The 5,726-nt window shown below is 41.8% G+C and overlaps 1 protein-coding gene across 2 annotated transcripts in view; it reads left to right on the top strand.

Annotated features, from left to right (window-relative positions):
- Positions 1-1,622: 1,622 nt before the first annotated feature.
- The window catches only part of FMN1 (formin 1), a 121,512-nt gene continuing 117,408 nt past the window's right edge, over positions 1,623-5,726 (top strand). For both annotated transcript variants that reach the window (XM_072428953.1, XM_072428952.1), the window contains exon 1: positions 1,623-1,926. The gene's annotated coding sequence lies outside the window, so the exon portion shown is untranslated. The remainder of the gene's footprint in view (positions 1,927-5,726) is intronic.

Here is a 5,726-nt window from a genome sequence, read left to right as displayed (position 1 = left end):
TCACAGTGAGGATTTTTTACAGTAACTGACATCACGCTGCCTAATAATATGTTGAGGCAAACATCTGTTCTAATTGCATTTATTAAAATAATGTACCTATTCCGACTTACATACCAATTCAACTTGAGAACAAACCTACAGTCCCTATCCCGTATGTATATATATATATATTATATCAGTAAAGGCCCTTTTCCACCTTTAGTGGAAAACTTTGCAGTTGACCTCTCCCAGGCACACAGGATATGGAATGGTAAACCTCACTACAAGCTTTTTCAGGTGCTTTTTCAAGCTTTGTATAGCTCCCCAACACTATTGTATATACCTGTGAATTGGCTCATCAGTGTTTATTCTTTGAAAGTCCTTCATACTGTATAGTTTTGGGTATTTCACAAATGTTCATTCATGCTCCCATTCAACTGAAAGGGAGTAGTTAGGATTAATTTAGTGCATGCTTTTGTGATGTGGCTGTGGTGGGGTTGCGGTAGTTTCTGGACAGGACATGTTACTTCCAGTTGCATGGTTGCATTTCCTGCTCTGAAGGGAGAACCGCAGCACAACCGCAGAGCAACGCTTGCAAACTTATCCATGTCCCAGAGCAGTTTTGCTATGTATGCGGGGATGGTAAAACTTGTGGTTTTTTGCCCACATATCTAAAAGTCACTATGGAACCAATATATGCATTGCCACATAATGTTGCTTCCATTTTGGCATGTTCTTACAATTGCCCCTGTAATGACTGGAAAGATTTGTTTATTACTGTACAGGTAGTCCCCGAGTTAAGGACATCCAACATATGGACACCTCCTAGATACAAACAGTGCTTCCCTCACTCTGATCAGGATGGGGGCCCAATATGGGGGAGGGGAGCAGTTTGTGTGCAGAAGAAATCTTTTGGGGGGGGGGGAGCTGTTTCTGCAGACACCTGTAACTCTTTAATGACCAAGACAAACTCTGCAGTTGTTTCCTATTGCATATTAAAGCACAGCTTTTTCCAGAAGGTAATGAATGTCTAGGCTCTATAAAGTTTTTTTTTTTTTTTTTTTTTTTTTTTGTGAATAACTCACAGGGAGGATTTTATACAGTAACTGACACCACACTGCCTAATGATATGTTGAGACAAACATCTGTCCTAATTGCATTTATAAAATAATATACCTGTTCTGACCTACATACGAATTCAATTTAAGAACAAACCTACCTTACCTATCTCATATGTAACCCGGGGACTACCTGTACTAAAAAGACTCCGTGGCTCCCTGGTTTTTAAGAAGAAAAAAAAAGGGCCGACCTTTAAAAAGATAGCAAGCATTAGAATATATTTTTCTAAACCTTTAGAAACCATTATAGGTTTTTGCCCATCCCAAGTGATCTGTGGGCACTGGTCTACTCATGCCTCTGTAAAACATTATAAACTTTATACCTGGAGCTGATACCTTACATCCCTGACCTGACAGAAGTCACCATCCTGCACCTGCCGGGCCCTCCTCTTCCCGCCTTTTCTCTTCAAGCTGCTGTCAGGATGGGCTACGCCCCCCATGAGCACTGATTGGATGGCGAGCTGCCAGTAGTCTGTGGCTGTGCAGGAGGGAGAAGAGGTCACGGTGAGCTGAGAATCACACTGGAGCAGTGCGGGCGGCGCTGACACACAGGCAAGTCCTGAGCACTGCGAGGAGGACATGGAAGTTATAATGTGATCAGAGGAGCTGCGAGCTCCTTACAGGGGTCATCATAGGATAGTTCGGAGGAAGCCCGGTGTGGGGCTCAGGATGCATGCAGCCGGGGGGTCACTTTAGCAGCATTAGCTCTCCATGGGATGTGATTGGAGGTGATGGAGCGGGGATATGACACACAGCTCACACAGCCTGAAGAGATAGCAACATAGAAAGAAATGTCCCAGAATGGTGAGAGCAGCAATACCCCAACATGGTGAGTGCAGCAACCTACCTCAACCCTGGGCATCTGCCCACCCCCATTTATCAACCTCCCCAAATCATCAACCCCGGGCATCCCCCCGCATTCATCAATCCCTGGGCATGTCCCCCCCATTCATCAATCCCTGGGCATCATCAATTCCTAAGCTTCTCCCCTCCCCCCCTATTCATCAATGCCCCCTCATTCATTTATCCCACCCTCCCCTCCATCATTCACATACTTTCCTCATTTAGCGTACCCAGCCAGGTTACCTTTGCCATTCACCAAGGCTGCCCCCTTATTCCCAGCCTGGGGCACTTACCTGTTTTGTTGTATGTGAAAGTATTTAAGTAATTATGGGAGTTCATGTGAAGGATCATTGCACCTTTTCTTTTTAGGCAAAACCTTTTTTTAAAAAAAAAAAATTGTTGTGGGTGAAGTGGGGAGGTGAAAGACCCTCTGTCAGGTTTTATCTGTATAAGAAGTGTAAAACTGGAAGGTTGGGGGGATCTTGAAATTGGGGGCAAGAGGTAATTTTTCTGTATTTGAGACAGAAAGTGAGGTGGAAATTTACAGGAAATAAACTGCATGGGGTTTAAACCTCCCCTTTCTTATCCAAAGCTATAGAAAAAAGGAGTTTTGGCATACACATAGGAGATGATAAAGTAATGATTTATATCATGCCACATCCTGCAGCAGTTAATGTATAGAAGGGTAACCCGGTCGCCCCCATACATAACATTGTATAGCAGCAAAGCCTGCACAAGGCTACAATGTAGAGGAATGTGACATCTTCTCGGTTTATGATTTTTTTTTTTGTATGCAAACGTGTTATTTGACTGATTGATGATGTTCAGGATGGGAAGACATTGGGTTGTGCTGAGTATAGCAGCTGCTCTGCATAGGTTGATTGCTATGCAGTAAAATTGGCTCTCCTACTCCATGGGATTTCTGATGGCTTATTGAGTTCAGGCTGATCCAGCCTCTGTTTGCTGTTTTTCTTCTACATTATAGCATGCTGTGCCTGATTGACTTGTTGAACATTGATTATGCCAAAGCGTTCAGCAGCTTTGAAGTATTAGAGAGTACTTTTTTTTTTTTATTAGTACCCACATTTTCTAACCTTTCAGCACTACAGCTGAATATATAAAGTTCATCAATGTGCTTATCTATAAACTTTTTTGTAGATGTAATTTTGTCTAGAGCAACCAGGATTATGTGGAACCCTAGGGATTCTCACATGTTTCTAGAGATTACTTTAGCAATTTGTGCCTCTCAGTCCAGACTAAAACCAATGGTCTTTTGAGCTATCTGTAATGGTAACATTCTTCCTACTGACTAACACACTAATGGTCTTTGTAGTAGGGGTTTTCTGAAGACCTGAAAAATTTTCAAGGGTTCGCTTTAGGGCTTTCTGGACAATCCTCCGTTAGCATATGCAGAACTAAATGTGAAACAAATTCAACTATGATGGTTCTTTATTGCTGAAGGGACAAGTTTCTTTAATTGGGTCCCAGTATTCTTCTTTGGCCCGGTGCTTCCTCTACCATCTTCTTCAAGGTTCTTCATACGTCACTGGATCCTGCACTGCAAACGACAAGATTGGGTGACATAGATAGGGAAAAAGATTGCTGATCTCTCTGCACATGCATGAGATTGACGTTTTTTTTCTCCCGTTAAAGAGCAGCCAAGAGCCTCCTGGGACGTGTGACATATGTTTCCCAGGAAGCTTTGTGCTCCCCTTCTGTCTTAATCTCCGCGGCAAGGTGCTGCACCCTTTATTTTAAAAAAGGGTTGTCTACAAAGTAAAGTAAAAATTTTAAGTTTAGGTCCGCTTTAAATAAAAACTTTGCCTGTCCAGAGTTCCGGTATGCAGAACTGTAGTTTTGCTTTAAGAATAGGAAGCTACCATGACATTCATATGTGTTGCTGAGCCTCTTGATTAAAATACCTGAAATTCAGTAGATGAAAGGGGCAGTGCAGGGACAGTATGGCTGCGGAACTAGATCAGGACTACTCAACTCCACTCCTCAAAGGCCAGCATTTTATATGAACAGTGATTTTCTCTCTCTGTAAACCATACTTTACCAAAACTGCTGTTGCCAGTTATAGAAATATTAAAGATGCAGGTGGATCCTGGCCCTTGAGAAGAGGTGTTGGATAACAATGAGTCGGATCAGCCCGCCCCAACTGGTGTTCCGTGGCTTTGGCCAGTGCGCCCCCAAGCGAGGTCAGGAGAAGGACCCGGCTTGGGGGGTGGGCACACTAGCCGGAGCCGTGGACCTTGTCCCCTGTACGGAGCACAGGCTCAGGGAAGTGCCCACTCTCCAATAGCAGGCTCACATCTGCGGTTCTGGCATCATGACGTCACTATGGGGTAAGTTTCTTCCCCTTTAAGTGACAGTTAGTTTATTTTTTTAAATCTTCTCCTGTCTTATTCAGCTACTTTCAGTCTACATGCACTCACTCTGGTGTTGGCAGCACATCATTGATTTGGACTAGATTCCTAATTCCAGTAATGGTAGAGCACATAAAAATGTAATGAATCCAACAAATTGAAAAAAAAACTAATATCAGAATGGCATTTATTATCTATATGACATTTGTTTTATTTTAGGTAATTATACTTTTAGTATATACAAAATGTTTTGTTTTTCACATTGTGTTGTTGCCATTTTTTAATCTGTTTTATGTGTCTAGCATTAATATGTTCGCCTTATGCTGCCCCATCGCCCACACGGTTTTCTGCTTCATTATCCATGTCTTTCCAACCTTCCACTTGCACTTGATTTGAAAGGATGAATAAGATTAACCTTTCAGCCTTCATAGCCCTGGTTTGACTCCTTCCTTTGTACTTCAGAGATGAGTGATTTTCATAGTAAAAAAAAGTACCAGAACTTGACTGTGCGAGGATGAGAGGAAACTTGTTTTCCCATTCTTTCATCATGTCGTAGTATGTAGTAAGCACTGATGCTTTTTTGTCTGTGGGGCTTAATTAACATGAAGGGTTTTTAATACCTCAGTGTAGATTAATCCATTTATGACTTATTTTTAGGAGAACAATGAAGTCAGAGTATTGTAAATGTTTTTTTTTTCTCTTCCTAATGTTCATTCCTTTCTGAGAAGGCATGAAGCAGAAGCTAGAACAGCTTAAAGGCTTAAGCTGGTCACATCCAGTCAGACTTTGGGACGTCATACGGGCAACATTGTTCCAGTGTAAAAATTGTATGGGGAAGCTGCAGAATTCAAGTCACTAGCAATGGGGCAGCAACGTTGCTGGCTGGCCTTGTAAATGAGCATCAGGATAACCCATCTGATGCACCCTTTTTTATCAGATCAGCTGAGTTAACCAACTCTGTAGTAGGACTTCCTACCTAAATAATCTTTAAATAGCTAAAATTGATTTGTCACACTACTGAGGTTGGAGTAGTTTGTTTAGAGAATGTAAGTGTGGTCAGGTTACGAACAGCTTCAGCATTGTTAAATTGGACAAATTTATTCTGTGCCCATTGCTCTGCAAAGCTGGTTTTATGAACAACCTTAGGTCACATGATCTTTTCTGTTTTTCTTTTTTCCTTATTTTCTTCCAACAGAAATTGAAAAAAGATTTTGTTTTTTTTTTCTACCTGTAAAGCTAAACTCACTGCTGGATTGCCCAGGTTCTCCCGTAATAATTGCCGGTAGTTGGGAGCTTTATTAAATCAGGCCCTATACTTTGAAACAACTGCTTCTAGGTCAACTCAATAGGACTGCAACAGAAAATTTTAGGTCCCTGGGTTCAGATGCTTTAAATTAAAAGGGCCTAATATATCAAC

This window comes from Pyxicephalus adspersus, chromosome 12 (assembly GCF_032062135.1).
Source record: "Pyxicephalus adspersus chromosome 12, UCB_Pads_2.0, whole genome shotgun sequence".
Taxonomy (NCBI): domain Eukaryota; kingdom Metazoa; phylum Chordata; class Amphibia; order Anura; family Pyxicephalidae; genus Pyxicephalus; species Pyxicephalus adspersus.
This window is presented reverse-complemented; position numbering and strand designations above follow the sequence as displayed.